The following is a 15,702-nucleotide window of genomic DNA, read 5'->3' as shown; positions in this document are numbered from 1 at the left end:
GATGGAGGATGTAAAATAAGTGCTGACTCTTGGATTCTTGAAAGGAGTTAAGAGGTGAGGTGAGAGGAGAGAGAACAGCAGATGTGCGGAGCTGCAAAATTGTAGTTGATTGATGTGTCCGAGACTTCACGATTTTCGAGGAAAGAGGATTTTTTTTTTCATACTTCTATCACTCTTTTGTTGAACTCAGTGTCTTGAACAGAGAACATTCTCAAGTCTCAGCAACTGTTCAGCCTATCATGCTATTTCTTCAGGGAGCCACTAATCCCATGTGGCTATTTAAATATTAATTAATTAAAATTAAACATTAAACTTTCAATTCCTTAGTTGCATTAGCTGCATTTCCATTGTTCAAGAGCTACACATGGCTAGGAGCTACTGTACCAAAGAATTCAGATATTAAATAGAGCCATTCTTGCAGAAAGATCTACTTGGAACTTTTCATCTAGAATGAAGGAATGAACTGATAACCACGTCTCAAAATGTTAAACCAGAAACAGTCCTTACAGCTCATGAATCCAACTTCCTCAAGACCCAGAGAGGCAAAACATCTGTCAAATTTCCATGCTGGGATGGTCCCAAGCATGTGGATATTCCATGATGCAGAGTCTGTCCTCTGCATCTTATTTATACTCAATCATACTACACCTGGCTTTCGCTCCAATGATTTCCAAGGGGACACGTTTTACCATGAAGTATTTCTTGTGCCAAAGTTCACCGAGGTCACTTTGGGCAATGCATGTGGGAAGTTTACAAGACAGATCCGAATACTTGAGTCAAAGCCCATCCGGTTATCATATCAATGGGGAAAGTTGATCAGATAAAGAAATGGGTTCAGCCCTGTCATTGGCTGCAAATCAACACCCAGGAGTTGCAGTTAAAGTCATCGGAGATGGACTCCGAGAAAGTGAGGAAGCGGCAGTGAATTACAGTGGAAAGCCTTGAACTCACTTTCTGTTTTTCCTCTATTGATGCTGCAGTCTTAGGTTGACTCCCTTTTTACACTAAGATTGTTTCCTCATCTACTTAGGAATAACGACACCAACATCCTGAATTGCTTTTGCATATTAAATATTGACTGTTGCCTTAGTCCATTCAGGCTGCGATGACAAGTTACCCTAGACTTGGAGGCTTATGAACAACAGAAATGTACTGCTTACAGTTGTGGAGGCTGGAAGTCCAAGATCAAGGTGCCAGCATGGTTGCTTTCTGGTGAGGGTGGACTTTCTGGTTCACAGTTGGCACCTTCTGGCTATGTCTTCACGTGGTGGAAGATGCCAGGGATCTCTCTGGCACTTCTTTCTTAAGGTACTCCTCCCATTCATATGGGCTTCACCCTCACCATTGGCACCTTCCAAAGCCCCACCTTCTAATACCATCATCTTTGAGGTGAGGGTTAGGCTTGAACATACGAATTTTGGAGGGACTCAAATATTTATATCATAACATTACATAGCAAGTGACTCAAAGGAGACTAAAAAGAATGGTAGCTTTATAACAATTATAATGTTATTTTTATACAATCATTAGGAGGAGGGGAAGGAAGAAGAGGAAGGAAAATCATCAGAAAAGCAGATATAGATATAATGATAATAAAAGCAAATACTTATAGAGAGGTCATTATGTACCAAGCATTGATCTAAATGATAGGCAAGCATTGATCTAAACACCTATTTAAAGTTTACAATAAGCTCATGAGGATGGGATTAATATGACTTCTGATTTATACATTTATTCATTGGAAGGACTGACCCTGAAGCTGAAGCTCCAATACTTTGGCCACGTGATGTGAAGAGCCAACTCATTGGAAAAGACCCTGATGCTGGGAAAGATTGAGGGCAGGAGGAAAAGGGGATGACAGAGGATGAGATGGTTGGATGGCATCACCAACTCGATGGACATGAGTTTGAGCAAGCTCCAGGAGCTGGTGATGGACAGGGAAGCCTGGCATGCTGCAGTTCATGGGGTCACAAAGAGTTGGACACGACTGAGCGACTGAACTGAACTGATACATGTAGAAACTGAGGCACAGAGTAACTTATCTAAGATCATCACTAGTAGGTGAATCTGTGACTTGATCAGTCATTCAGTAGTGTCTGACTCTTTGTGACCCCATGGACTGTAGCCCACTAGGCTCCTCTATCCATGGGATTTTTCCAGGCAAGAACACTGAGTGGGTTGCCATTTCCTACTCCAGGGAATCTTCGACCCAGCAATCAAACCCATTTCTCCTGCACTGCCAGGCGGATTCTTTACTACTAGCACCACCAAGTCAAACCCAGACACTCAGTTCCCTGAAAGTGTTATTGCAAGTGAGAGAAGCCCTGCATCTGTCCCACACAGAGCACTTCTACCATCTCTCCGCTCAACAAGAACCTATGAATGATTCTTTGTTGAATCAATAGCCTGGAACTTAGAATGAAGCTTTGGAAGGCTGTTGTTTAGTCGTTAAGTTGTGCCTGACTCTGTGATCCTGTGGACTGTAGCCCACCAGGCTCCTCTGTCCATGGGATTTCCCAGGCAAGAATACTGGAGTGGGTTGCCATTTCCTTATGGGGATCTTCCTGACGCAGGGATTGAACCTGTGTCTCCTGCACTGGCAGGTGGATTCATTACTGCTGAGCCACCTGGGAAGACTCCAGCCGAATGTGGTGGTTCAAGGCATTAGGCTTCCGGGGTTGTGTCTGGATCATCCTCAGATGCTGGTCTGTGCCTTCTCTTTAGACAGGTCAGTGCAGCACTGATGCTGGTTGAGCTGAAATACAAACAGCCACAGTTTTGGCATCTTTCCACCCTCCTGAGCTGGTTCCTGTTTTCAAAGCTTCACTGGTTGTTGAAACACAAACATCCTACCTAATAATTTTAGCTTTGCAAAAAACACCTCCGGTGGAAAAGTGTCCGTATCCAGTTTGCATTTGTCCATTTATGTAATAAATATTTATGGCAGGTGACATGAGCTAAGAACCGTGCACAGGAAAACATTACAGAAGGAAGTTCAGAGCCAGGGGAGGACAGAGACATGCAAACAGAAAATCAAACCTTTAAAATGTTGGTCCTTTAAATTCAGTGAGCGAAGTCTGTATAGGGAACAGAAGAGACCCAAAGGAGAGAGGACCCCTTTCTATTTAAGAGGCCAAGAAAGATTTCATTGGCTTCCCAACTTTTCTGACAATGTCCAGCCACTTCTCTGGGATTCCTGCATAAGGTAGCGTTGAGGAGAGTTTGCCCCTGGCTTTCTGAGTTATAAGAACTTGTTCTCATGCCTCTGTTTTGAGAAACATCAAGGAACATTTGCATTGGTTAAGGTCTGGCTGTTTGCCTTATTTGGCTTAACTGAAATTTTGAAGCAAATTCGGAGGGGTGGGTTATTTTTTTCCAATTCCTTAATTAAACAGCTGGAAAGCTCCATGAGATTTATTCATCTTTGTATCTTTGCAAATGACTTTCTCTGAAAGGGCCACTCTGTTGAAGTCACCACTTTTCTTTAAATAATATTTCTACTGTGTACTCTGGTTGTTTATTTTTATAGTTCTGTGTATTTGACCTAAAGCTTTTTAACCTTGTGTGTGTGCCCCGAAATGACTTTGTTGCAAAAGGTCTTGGCTTATAAATCTAAATAATAAATAATATTCAGTCAAAACAGGAGGAAAAAAAACATCAGAACTGCCTATTCCCTCTAGAAATATAATGACAAAAGTATAACAGTATGAGGGGCTCACGTAAGTGGGTGGCCACAGAGTGCAGCATAAGACACTGAAACCCTTGAATCGAATGAAGGGAAATAACACCCGTGAAGGAAGCAAGACATGCCAGGAACTACGGTTGGTGCTTTAGGATATAAAGCTCAGTAGAGCAAGCACTGTAAAAGAGGGGACACTAACACTCAAATGTCAAGAGTTCCTTGTCAGTAGGTAACAGGGTCAGAGGGAGAGCTCCACTGTCTTCATTATCTGACTAAAGTAACTTTTTCTTGTTCTATTATGCCTCTTAGCTCCATTATTAAAAATCATTTTCACCCTGAGTCTGGTCCAAAGGTATGTCTCTAAGGAATTTGGATTAAGGAACGCAGAGAATGACAAACAATAAAGCAGAAAGACCATCTGAGTTCTCATGTTGTACATTAATGCCCAGTCTGTTTACTCCCAGGAATTCCCTCCCAGGAATTTCTTTCCTTTTGTGAGCCCCATATTTAGGAATACATTGTCTCCTGATTTCTACCAATACTAGAAGTGACAGACCAGCATTTCTACTGTGCAAAACTGGAAAAGCCAGATACCCAAACTTGTCAAAGAAGTGCTGAGGCAGCTGAGAGCTGAGGATTTGAAACCAAGGAGTGAAGGCACTCTCTTGGGAGTACCGTGGTTAATTAGGCACCACCAGTGTCCTGCCTATCTAATTGGGCTGTCCATCACAGGAATTTCAGTCTACTTGTCTCCTTGAGGTTTCACACCAGTCTCCTGGCTTTTGTTCTTTCTGCATCTTCAGTCTTGCACAGAAGTGTCCTGGCACCATTTCAGCATCTTCTGCTGACAAGCCTCACCTGGAGAGGATGTCACCAGAGAGCTTCTCGTGGACACTGGTGCCTCCTCTCCCATGACCTCCTCTCCCATGACTCTGCTCTGTGCCTCTTTGGGGCAGGGACATCCCCAAGTGTTGAGCCCTCTGGTTCTTAGAGCATCCCTGCTGTGGTAGCCATAAAAGAATATCACAGGCTAGGTGGCTTAAACATTTTTGTTTTTTTTACACTTCGGGATGCTGGATGTTCATGGTCAAGTTGCAAGCAAATTTGATTTCTGGTGAGATGTCTCTTCCTGGTTTGTACATGGTGACCTTCTCCCTGTGTCCTCACAAGGATTCCTCTGTGTATATGTGGAACTCCAGGGTGCCATCTTCTTTTAAGATCCTCTTCTAATCCAGACCCACTGGATTAGGGTCTCATCTTAATGACCTCATTTAACATTAATTACCTCTATAAAGGCTCCTTCTCCGAATAGAGTCACATTGAGAGTTCAGGCTCCAACATGTGAATCTGCTGGTTGGGGTGGGGGGTCCATAACAGTAACAGACACAATAAATTCATTCCCCTAGCTTTATTACCTCTTCCTTGATAATGCTCTTCTAGGTTAGTTCTATTAAAAGCATTTATAATACTTCTAATTACTAGATGAACACATAACTTCAGGGTCATCAAACTCTACCCCACCTAAGAAATAAATACAAGGCTTATAGGAAAGCAAAATAAAAATGTTGCCTCTCAGATGATTAATGATTTTCCTTCATTTTCTCAAGTTTTATTATACACTGATTTGCTAAAGCAGATGTTTGGCACAAGATAGCTCGTTACATCCAGCTGTTAAGTTTCAAAAGGAAAGTGGTAAAAATTGATGATGGTATTATTTATTGAGACCCTATTGGGTATTAGGTACCTGAACTATGTGCTTTGTCTGTGTTACTTTTAATTACTAAAACAACACTAAGAAATAGATATTTGCTTTTTTCTTTTATTGTGGATAAAGACCCTCAGTGTCAGTATTGAGTGGTATGTCTGAATTCACATGGCAAACACAGAACTGACTACCATGATTTGAGCCCAGATCCATTTGATTCCAAAACTAATATAATTTCCACATAAGGGAAGCTCTAGGCCATGTGTTACAACTGTTGGGCCTTATAAGACAATAAAAATTTCTTGAAGATCTCTGAATATTTTACAAATGCTTGTGAGGCTTTTCATTGGAAAAGACCTTGATGCTGGAAAAGATTAAAGATGGCAGGAGAAGGGGACGACAGAGGATGAGATGGTTGGATGGCATCACCAGTGCGATGGCCATGAATTTGAGTAGGCTCTGGGAGTAGGTGAAGCCTGGCATGCTTCAGTCCATGGGGTCACAAAGAGTTGGACACGACTGAGCGACTGAACTGACTGTGAGGCTTTGAGTTCTGTCATAGAAGTCTCTAAGTCCTATTCGGCCTCTTTTTGCAACTAAAAAAACTGGAAGTGAAGTTGCTCAGTCTTGTCCGCCTCTTTGCGATCCCATGGACTGTAGCCTACCAGTCTCCTCCATCCATGGAATTTTCTAGGCAAGAGTACTGGAGTGGGTTGCCATTTCCTTCTCCAGGGGATCTTCCTGACCCAGGGATCGAACCCAGGTCTCCCACTTTGCAGGCAGACGCTTTACCATCTGAGGTACCAGGGAAGCCCAAGTAAGAAAACTAAAGACCAAGAAAGGGGCTGTGTTATGACTTTCTTGGACCTGAAGCACTTTGGCTTTCCTGGGCCTCTTTGTCTATGATAAAATACTAAGCTATTATTTTATACTGCATGGGTATAAAGACAAAAATGTTGATAATATGTGTTAAACTATTTTCTTTGACCTGAAGGTTCATTTTTTTCTTTCTGATTTCATGAAAAGAAATTAAAATATTCTTGTGGACCCCTGAAATCTCAGCACTGTGTTTGCTGTGCTCAGCGGGTAAGTCAGCCCTGCCAGAGAGGCTAAACGACTTGGCGCAGTCAAATGGCTCCAAGCAAATAAGTCCAAGTTAGAGCCTGCATTTTCTGTCTCCCTGTCTCTATCTCTCCATGCTGCCCTGTGTGGTCTTCTGTTCCAGATCTGAGATAGACAAAACATTGGCTTGAAATGTACCAAAGAGCAGTCATCTGGGTTATATTTTTGAACCTGTATTGAGTTAAGGATGCACACTTCCCTTGAAAAATGAAAGGATGCTCAAACAGGTCAAGTGATGTCAGCTCCATCACCCTGGGGTGAAATCCCTGAATCTGATGAAGAACAACAGAAGACGTAGAAGCTCCCATGCTGGAACCTCCTGCAATGGGATGTGAAGAGTTGTTCCCTATGACTGTGTTTATTTTTACTGCAGGAGGGACTTTCCTGAAACACAAGATGATCCTCATTCCTGAGCTGGCTGCCGGATTTGGCTGAATCCTTCAGGAATGAACTCTCAGGGACATTCATCAGAGTCTCACCTGTGCTCAGCCTGGAGACAGGCGGACAGTAGTTGGACGACACAACTGTTTCATCCATTTCTACAGCTGACTTAGTCACGTGGCCTGTGCTTTCCCACCCTTGTGTCTCCGCCTGACTTGGCCTCCTTCTCCCTTCACAGCTCTCTCTCTCACTGAAACTCACTCATTGTCCAAGATTGGAGAAGACTCTTGAGAGTCCCTTGGACTGCAAGTAGATCCAACCAGTCTTTCTTTAAGGAAATCAGTCCTGAATGTTCACTGGAAGGACTGATGCTGAAGCTGAAACTCCAATACTTTGGCCACCTGATCCGGAAAGCTGACTCACTGGAAAAGACCCTGATGCTGGGAAAGATTGAAGGCAGGAGGAGAAGGGGATGACAGAGGATGAGATGATTGGATGGCATCACTAACTCAATGGACATGAGTTTGAGTAAACTCCGGGAGTTGGTGATGGACAGGGAGGCCTGGCGTGCTGTAATCCACGGAGTTGCAAAGAGTGGGACACGACTGAGTGACTGAACTGAACTGAACTGAAGCTCAAGTACCAACTCCTCTGTGGGGCCCTGATCTCCAGCCAGAACTGACCTTGTCTTCCTGTGAATTTCCGCTTGTAAATCAAGTTTGTCAAGCTTATGGTTATATGAACACCCAGGATCCACCCCAGTTCTTCATCTTTGGAGGAAATCACCAGCTACCATATATATAAGAGGAGCTGGTGCTGCAAATGACATCCTAAAGAGTCTTTCCAGAATCTACTCTTTATGGCTCTCATCACTGTCCTTTGCTTCTCTCAGCCATGCATACTCTAGATGTTGTTTTTTTTTTTCTTTTCCACAAGAATAGTAGATCTCTCTCTCTCTCTAGACCACAACTTAAGAGCCTGTATTAGTTTCCTGTGGTGTTGTAACAAGTTACCACATGGTGCCTTAAAACAACAGAAATTTATTCTCTGATAGTTCTGGAGGATGGAAGTTCCAAGTCATTATCTCTGGGCTGAGATCACAGAGTCAGTAGTGCCAAGGTCCCTCTGGGAGCTCTTGAAATCCCCATCTATTACCGCCCTCTTCCAGCCCTGCGTGATGCCAGTGGTCCTTGGCTTATAGCTGCTTCACTCCGATGTCGGCATTCATCTTCCATGGCTCTCCCATCTGTGGGTCTGATCTCTCTCTGCCTCTCTCTGCAAAAGGATGTTTATTATAGATTTTAGGGCCCACCCAGATAACCCAAGATTTGTCCTCATCTTAAAATCTTTAATCACCTCTGTAGAATTTTACCATATAGGGGAACATTGACAAGTTCCATGGATTAAAACTTGTTCTAGTTGGGGGCCATACTGAGTGAAAGTCGCTCAGTCATGTCTGACTCTTTGCGACCCCATGGACTGTAGCCTACCAGGCTTCTTTGTCCATGGGATTCTCCAGGCAAGAATACTGGAGTGGGTAGCCCTTCTCTTCTCCAGGGGGATCTTCTCACCCCAGGTCTCCAACATTGCAGGTGAATTCTTTACCATCGGAGCCACCAGGGGGCCACCCTGAGCCCACCATAAATCCTAATCTCTTTTTCATATAGCCACTCCCTTCCGTGGGTGTGTATTCGACTCTGGAGGACTGAGAACATGGAATTCTCCATCCTAATCCGGCCTTATGGAATCTGGACAGAGGTTCTGAGTGGCTTCTGTTTCATGCAAAAAAAAAAAAAAAAAAAACCAAGAAGGCCCTCCTAAGCACTCTTGGAAATATTCTGACCATGTTAAATTATATGTAAATTGTCTACCCAGTCTGACTCTCAGGTCTTCAGACAGAAAGTTCATGCCTGAGGTCAATTCCTACCATATCAGTGCGAGTATGCTCAGTCATGTCTGACTTCTTCACCACCCTATGGGCTACAGGCTACCAGGCTCCTGTTATGAAATCTTCCAGGCAAGAATACTGGAGTGAGTTGCCCTTTCCTTCTCCTGGATGTCTTCCCAACCCAGGAATTGAACCTGAATCTCTTGAGTGTCTCCTGCGTTGGCAGGCAGATTCTTTAGCATTGTGCCACCTAAGAACCCCATATTTAGGTAGGCAGTGTAGCAGTTATAAGCATGGCCTCTGGCCGAGAGTCCTGGATTTAAATTCCAGTCCTGGAATCTGCCATTTATTAGCTGCATGACCATGGAAAATGTTTAACTTCTCTGCATTTCAAGTTTCTCATGGTAAAAATAGGGGTACTAGTAGGACCTACTTTGTAAGATTGTTAATAAGCTCTAGAGTAAGTAGGTTAACGTGTTCAAAGCATTTAAATCAGTACTTGTTCTGTGAGAGTTGGCTCAGAAGATGATGGTGATGACATATGGCCACTATCCAGCCCTCCCTTCAGGGCATATGAGATGAATTATCACTTGTCCAATCACTAAAGAGCCGCTGAGCCCTTTAAAAATTACCAAGCTTTTTAATATGATTTCTTAATTATGCTTTCCAAGGCTTTTGCAGTGATTTTTATTTCACAGTTTGGGGTATATGTTGTGTAATAGTCACTGCAAGCACAATTATCGGTATTGTTTAAACCTAACTCATCTGATGATTCTCAGCCTTGTTTATTCACCTGTAAAGTAAGCAGACTAATCCCTATCACATGGATTCCTGTGGAGGTTAAATAAGGTCAACCTGAAGGTGTGGGGACAGCCTCCCAGGTGGCTCAGTGGTAGAGAACCCGCCTGCGAATATAGGAGGCTCAAGTTCAATCCCTGGGTCGCGAAGATCCCCTGGAGAAGGAAATGACAACCCACTCCAGTATTCTTTCCTGGAGAACCCCATGGACAGAGGAGACTACAAATGGGTCACAAAGAGTCAGACACAGCTGAGCAGAGTGGCCACATTGTTGTTCATGTAAGTTTTAGATATAAGAACGCTTCCGAATCACGCAGGATATATTGTTTACACTTTATTTTTATATTCTCTATGTGTGTTTCTACATATGTTTATATTCTTTTACACATAGATATTCAAGTGACAAAAATGATTAATGTTTCATTTTGTGATTCTAAATTGCTTCTTTGAAAAAAATAATTGAGAGAGTACTGAATGAAGAGGAAAAGGAGGAAGACAGGCAGAAACAGGGAGCAGCAGGCCAGGCCCGCGCCATCGCTGTATGTGTAGTCTGCTCTGTGTAAACCATCTTCATGTTATGCTAAATCCTTTCTCTTTAAGACACAGTTAATTAAAACCATCTGCTAGCCTCTCTTGGTTAGCTGAGGCTAATCCCTGTTTACTGTAAATGTCTGAATGTGTAAGGAAACCTAAGGGTGGAGGGTGGTGGGTGCAAAAAAAAACAAAAATACTTCAAAAACAACTAAGGCAGCTTTTATAATCACTAGTGTCCTTCTGGAAGTGAAAATCATCGTACTTAATCCCGCTAATGCCAGGAGTGTTGATTCATACAAATGGCTGCCACGTGTTCTGCAAGGTTGAGGCTGGATTTCTGTTGTAAATATGTTACCAATAAATCCAGACAGTTCTACCTGGAAGTCCGCCGACATCCTGGAGGGAACCAGCTCCTGGACCTCCCTGGACCCGGAGGAGGGGGACACACCTGGCCTCGAAGCAAAGGCTTATCGAACTGGAACTGCCGGCCTGGATTAGCAGCAGGGACGCGACACCCCCCCTCCAGCCCTGTAAATGCCAGGCGCAAATGTCACCTGGCTGTGGTATTCCATCCTGTCATTTCTTGGTGCACATGTGTGGGGTCCCTTTTCACCAGGGCTGACCTAGAACAAATGTCCAGTCAAACTCCGACATGAGACAGATTCTGAATCGCAAATGGCCTCAACTGCTTTTGCAGCTGTTTTAGGAAAATTCTTCCCCACTGACACCAACAGCTCCCTTCTGTCCCCCATCTTTTAAAGTATTAAATCCTCCCTCCTCGCTCAGCAACCCTGCAGCCTCTGACTTCCCTGCCCCCCCCCCATGTCCACCCTCTCTTTAATTCTCCTTTCTTCTCTGGAAAAGCTCAGGAGGAAGAAATGAGTTTTTCAAAAGCTCTGCTGTGTCTCTTCAAACCTCATACCCACCTCCTTTGTCAATAAAAACCTTCCAGTGTGAGAAACAAAAGGATATCTGACCCGGTGGAAAAAAAAAAAAAAGAAGGGCTTTGCTTAGAGATCAAGATAGGTTTACATGGTCCCCACCACTAGCTGTTTATGTGATGTTGGGCACAGAATTCCCTGGAGTTGTGCAGTGATAACCCTGTCCCCACTGTGTGCTCTGTCTGAGTCACGATCCCACATCCACAAAACAGAGGGGATGCCACTTACTCGTACAACGATGTGAAAAATACACCTAGTGTCAAAATGATCCAGTAATAGAAAAGCCTAGGATGACATTAATATCTCTCTCAATTTTGTTAGAAATGATCGTGAAAATTGCAATGAAGTTTGAAAGTTTGTTTTGTTTTGAGTTTCATAAAAAACATGGAAACGTCATATGGTGCAAAAATTTAAGCATATCATCTAGTCCAATATCCTAATTGATTATTTGTCTTGAACTAAATTGTTTAGGAAAGGAAGTTAACAAGTTTCTGAGTACTGGACTTCAAGATTTATTTGCAATTGATAGACTGTGTGGGTATAATCACAGTATCTCTTTCTATTACTTGGCTTAGATGGTAAGAGCTGGACTCTGTTTGAATGCAGGGATCCTTCATGACCTACCAATGGCTGAGGAGAGTGAAGAAAGTAGAGACATGCAGGAGGCATAATTTTTCCATCTGAGCAGACTCTGCAGATCTGGCTTCTCTGCAACAAATTTTAAAGGTCACAACTGCCATGAAGAAATCTAAGTCCACAGTGACAAGATGTTAGAATAAGTAGCGTGCAACATGTCACTGAAACATGGCTAGCTAGATTCTGAGCTGCACTAGAGATAGCCATCAAGATGTAGCAACAACTTCAGGGGCCCTGTTCTCTCACCAACCACAGATTCAAGGTCATCACATGAGAATAAGCTCTGCCACTGGGCTTCCCACCCTTAGCGTTATCCATATTGGTTGTTATTGGAACAAATTAATATTCTTCTCCCATCGTTCCTTGCCAGGCGGCTTCTCAATCTGCTTTGCAAACACAAAGAGTTTAGTTTTTCTAGTGGGTTCATCCTTCCACTTGTCCTGGCTTGTCTCTTGCCCTTGTAAACCCAGGATGGGTATGTTTCTGATTCTCCTCTCTCTGCCTGGATGCAACTTCCACTGCACAGTGTACAAAGAGCTCTAAAAATGTTAGCTCTTAGTATTCAATAGTATCAAGAGGCCTGAGATGGCAAGGAGAAGCCACAGTGCCTTGAACGGCCTGGCTTTAAGAGTCACACACTCTCACCCCCACTGTACACACAGTGAGTAAGGAGAGCACACAGGATATCGATTTGGAGGCTGGATCACTGAGGGTGGCGTTGGGAGACATTGTTACATGTGTTGTCACACTTTTAAAAATTGGTTTCTTTATAAGTTCAAATAATTGTGTTATCCTTTTTGTGTATTATATAGCATTCAATTGTAGAGTTCTATTAATATTTGCCGTTGCTGCTCAGTCGCTAAGTCGTGTCCAACTCTTTGTGACCCCATGGACTGCAGCACGCCAGGCTCCTCTGTCCTCTACTATCTCCCAGCGTTTGCTCAAATTCAAGTCCACTGAGTTGGTGATGCTATCTAACCATCTCATCCTCTGTGGACCACTTCTTTTGCCTTCAATCTTCCCCAGCATCAGGGTCTTTTCCTATGAGTTGGCTCTTCGTGTCATGGCCATATTGGGGAAATATCAATATATTATAATGAAAACCTTGGAGCTGTGTGTTAAGCTCACTTAATACATGGGATACATTCATGATAAAAATCAGTACTTGTAAAGTTCAAGTAAAATGTCCATATGCTGGTTTGAAAGCATACAAGCACCCCAATGTTCACTGCAGCATTGTTTACAGTAGCCAAGACATGGAAGCCACCTGAATATCCATGGACAGAGGAACAGATAAAGAAGAGATGGTAAAAAAAAAAATGTCCATATGCATTCCTGGCAAAACCTAATGCCATTTCTGACAAAAAGAGAGAGATACAAGGAGGGAGAGAGACACACACCAAGCCTTCTGTGAGTCTGTTCCTAGATCCAGGAAGACTTGGTTTTGCTATTTTATTATGGACAGTCTCTTTGGTTTGCACAAGAAGCAAGGGAACAGCCAGTTTTTATAAGAAACATGATGAGGAGAGGAGGGGGAAGGCCAGACATGAGTGTCCATGGGCGGACTGCTGTCTACCCATTGGTTTATCAGCTGGTGAAACTGGCCTTCTGTATTGAGCCTGTCTTCTCCTCTTTCCTGTCTGGAGGGCAAATGAGAGTATATGGCCTGAAAGTTTTCCTGAGATACTAAAGATGGTGGAGGGGTGGTCTCAGAAAAATTCAGCAGAGCCACCTTGCTACCAGCATTGATGGTCAACCTCTTTTGAGGATCTAAACCTGGCCTTGTTTAGGACACTTGTTATTAAATTATAATCATTGACTTTCATTAGCTTTGTATGCTATATAGGTATATGGTACAGAGCCAATAATTACTGTAATTCATCGTTATTATATTATATTGCCATTATATTATAATAACAATTATTATTAGGCAATCTTTGCATTGGGAACTTCAAAGGAAGAATATTTCTTGAGTTGGGCTATGCACACAATACATGCACACCCCAGGGTATGGGTATACCGTGACCTGTGCCTCAGCTCACTCTTTAAGGACAGAAAAGGGTATCAGCCCTGAGCTTCAGTTTCCTCACCTGTAAAGCAAGAGATGTGAGATCATATCAGAGTCTCTGGCATCTTTGGTCTCCACCCCAACTTCTGTTTCTCTTATATTCTACATTACAGTCAAAATTCCAATTGTCACCTATCAGTAGGATTGTTACAGCTTTTCAGAAAATTTTGAGGGCAGGAATTATATCAGTATTACTCACAATTTGTCAGGAACCCTCACTTAGCCTAGAGTGGAGCACACAGTAGGTGTGAAATAAATAGTTGTTGAGTGGATGAACACACCCCTGAGGATGATTAGAATAGCATTAGAGCAGGACACAGTATTTGGGCAGGAACTAGTTTCCCTGGTGGCTCAGATGGTAATGAATCTGCCTGCAATTCAGGAGACCTGAGTTCAATCTCTGGGTTGGGAAGATCCCCTCCAGAAAGGAATTGATACCCACTCCAGTATTCCTGCCTGGAGAATCCCATGCACAGTGGAGCCTGGTGGGCTACAGTCCATGGGGTCTCAAAGAGATGGACACAACTGAGCAACTAACATTTTGGGCTTCCCAGGTGACTCAGTGGCAAAGAACCTGCCTGCCAATGCAGGTGAGGCAGGGGACACAGGTTCCATCCCTGGGTCTGGAAGATCCCCTGGAGAAGGAAATGGCAATCCACTCCAGTATTCTTGCCTGGAGAATCCCATGGACAGAGGGCTACTGTCCTTAGGGTTGCAAAAGTTGGACACGACTGAACGACTAACACTTTGGGCTTCACGGGTGGCGCTAGTGGTAGAGAACCCGCCTGTCAATGCAGGGGATGTAAGAGATATGGGTTCAATCCCTGAGTCAGGAAGATCCCCTGGAGGAAGGCATGGCAACTCACTCCAGTATTCTTGCCTGGAGAATCCCGTGGGCAGAGGGCTACAGTCCATAGGATTGCAAAGTGTTGGACACGACTGAAGCAACTTAGCACAGTGAATCCCTGAGCTGACAGTGAATCGTGCAAAGGGTGCTTCTTGCCAGCAACATCTTAGTCATTAACAGAAGACTAATCCAAGCAGTGACATGACTCCTGTGACCCAGTCCTTCTGGAAATAGCCAGGCCACTTCCTCAAGTCACGTGGGACAGGCCCTGGGACTGGGCTCCTCTCACACCCGGAGGAATGCAAGCTCTTGTCTTCCCAGAGACCCTCAAATACAAGTCGCATTGCTAACGTCCTCTGGGAGAGACTATGGGAACAACCTCGGGCCTTACAGGAAGGAAGGCAGTTCATAGAGGGCCACGACCCACGGTTATTTTAAGCCCACGTTCTCTCAGTTCAAGCAGAGGCCACACTTCTTTCTTGAAGGCAGAAGAGCCTCAGACCTGATGTGGATTTAATAGAAAGAATAAGGGCTTTGCATTTGGGAAAGGTGTTTCCAACTCACCTTAACTCCTTTTCTGTCCTGGGGCTGGTCCCTTCCAGTCCCCGAGCCTTAGTCTTTCATTCTTTAAAATTCATCTATTCCAAAACTACTGAGAACCTGCTACAAAGAGAAACAGTTCCAGGTGCTGAAGATTAGGTTATTAAAAAAAAAAAATGCTTATTCCCATAAGACTTTTAGTGCAGGAGAAGAACAATAAACAAATAGAAATAGAATAAGATAGGTGATGGCACATAGGGGAAAATAATAAAGCTAAGTGGAAAAATATACAGTTATTGGAAAATATGCTGGTTTATGCAGTCTGGACAGGGAAGGTGACCGGAACCGTGGTGTGAAGAATGTGGTGGAGAGAGCTGGGGGCATATCTGGAGGGAGGAAGCTAGGAGCTGAATATCCAGGTGAAGTGCGTTCTGGGAAGTGCGGAATCCCATAGCTGTGTGTTACTTTAAGGAACAGAAAGCAAATCAGCAGGCCTGGGAGATCTCCATCAGGAGAGGAGCCACTGTGACCAGGGAAGCCCATGAGTCATGGTCAGGACT

Source organism: Giraffa tippelskirchi, chromosome 4 (assembly GCF_054371585.1).
Source record: "Giraffa tippelskirchi isolate mGirTip1 chromosome 4, T2T-mGirTip1v1.2.pri, whole genome shotgun sequence".
Lineage (NCBI taxonomy): Eukaryota > Metazoa > Chordata > Mammalia > Artiodactyla > Giraffidae > Giraffa > Giraffa tippelskirchi.
This window is presented reverse-complemented; position numbering follows the sequence as displayed.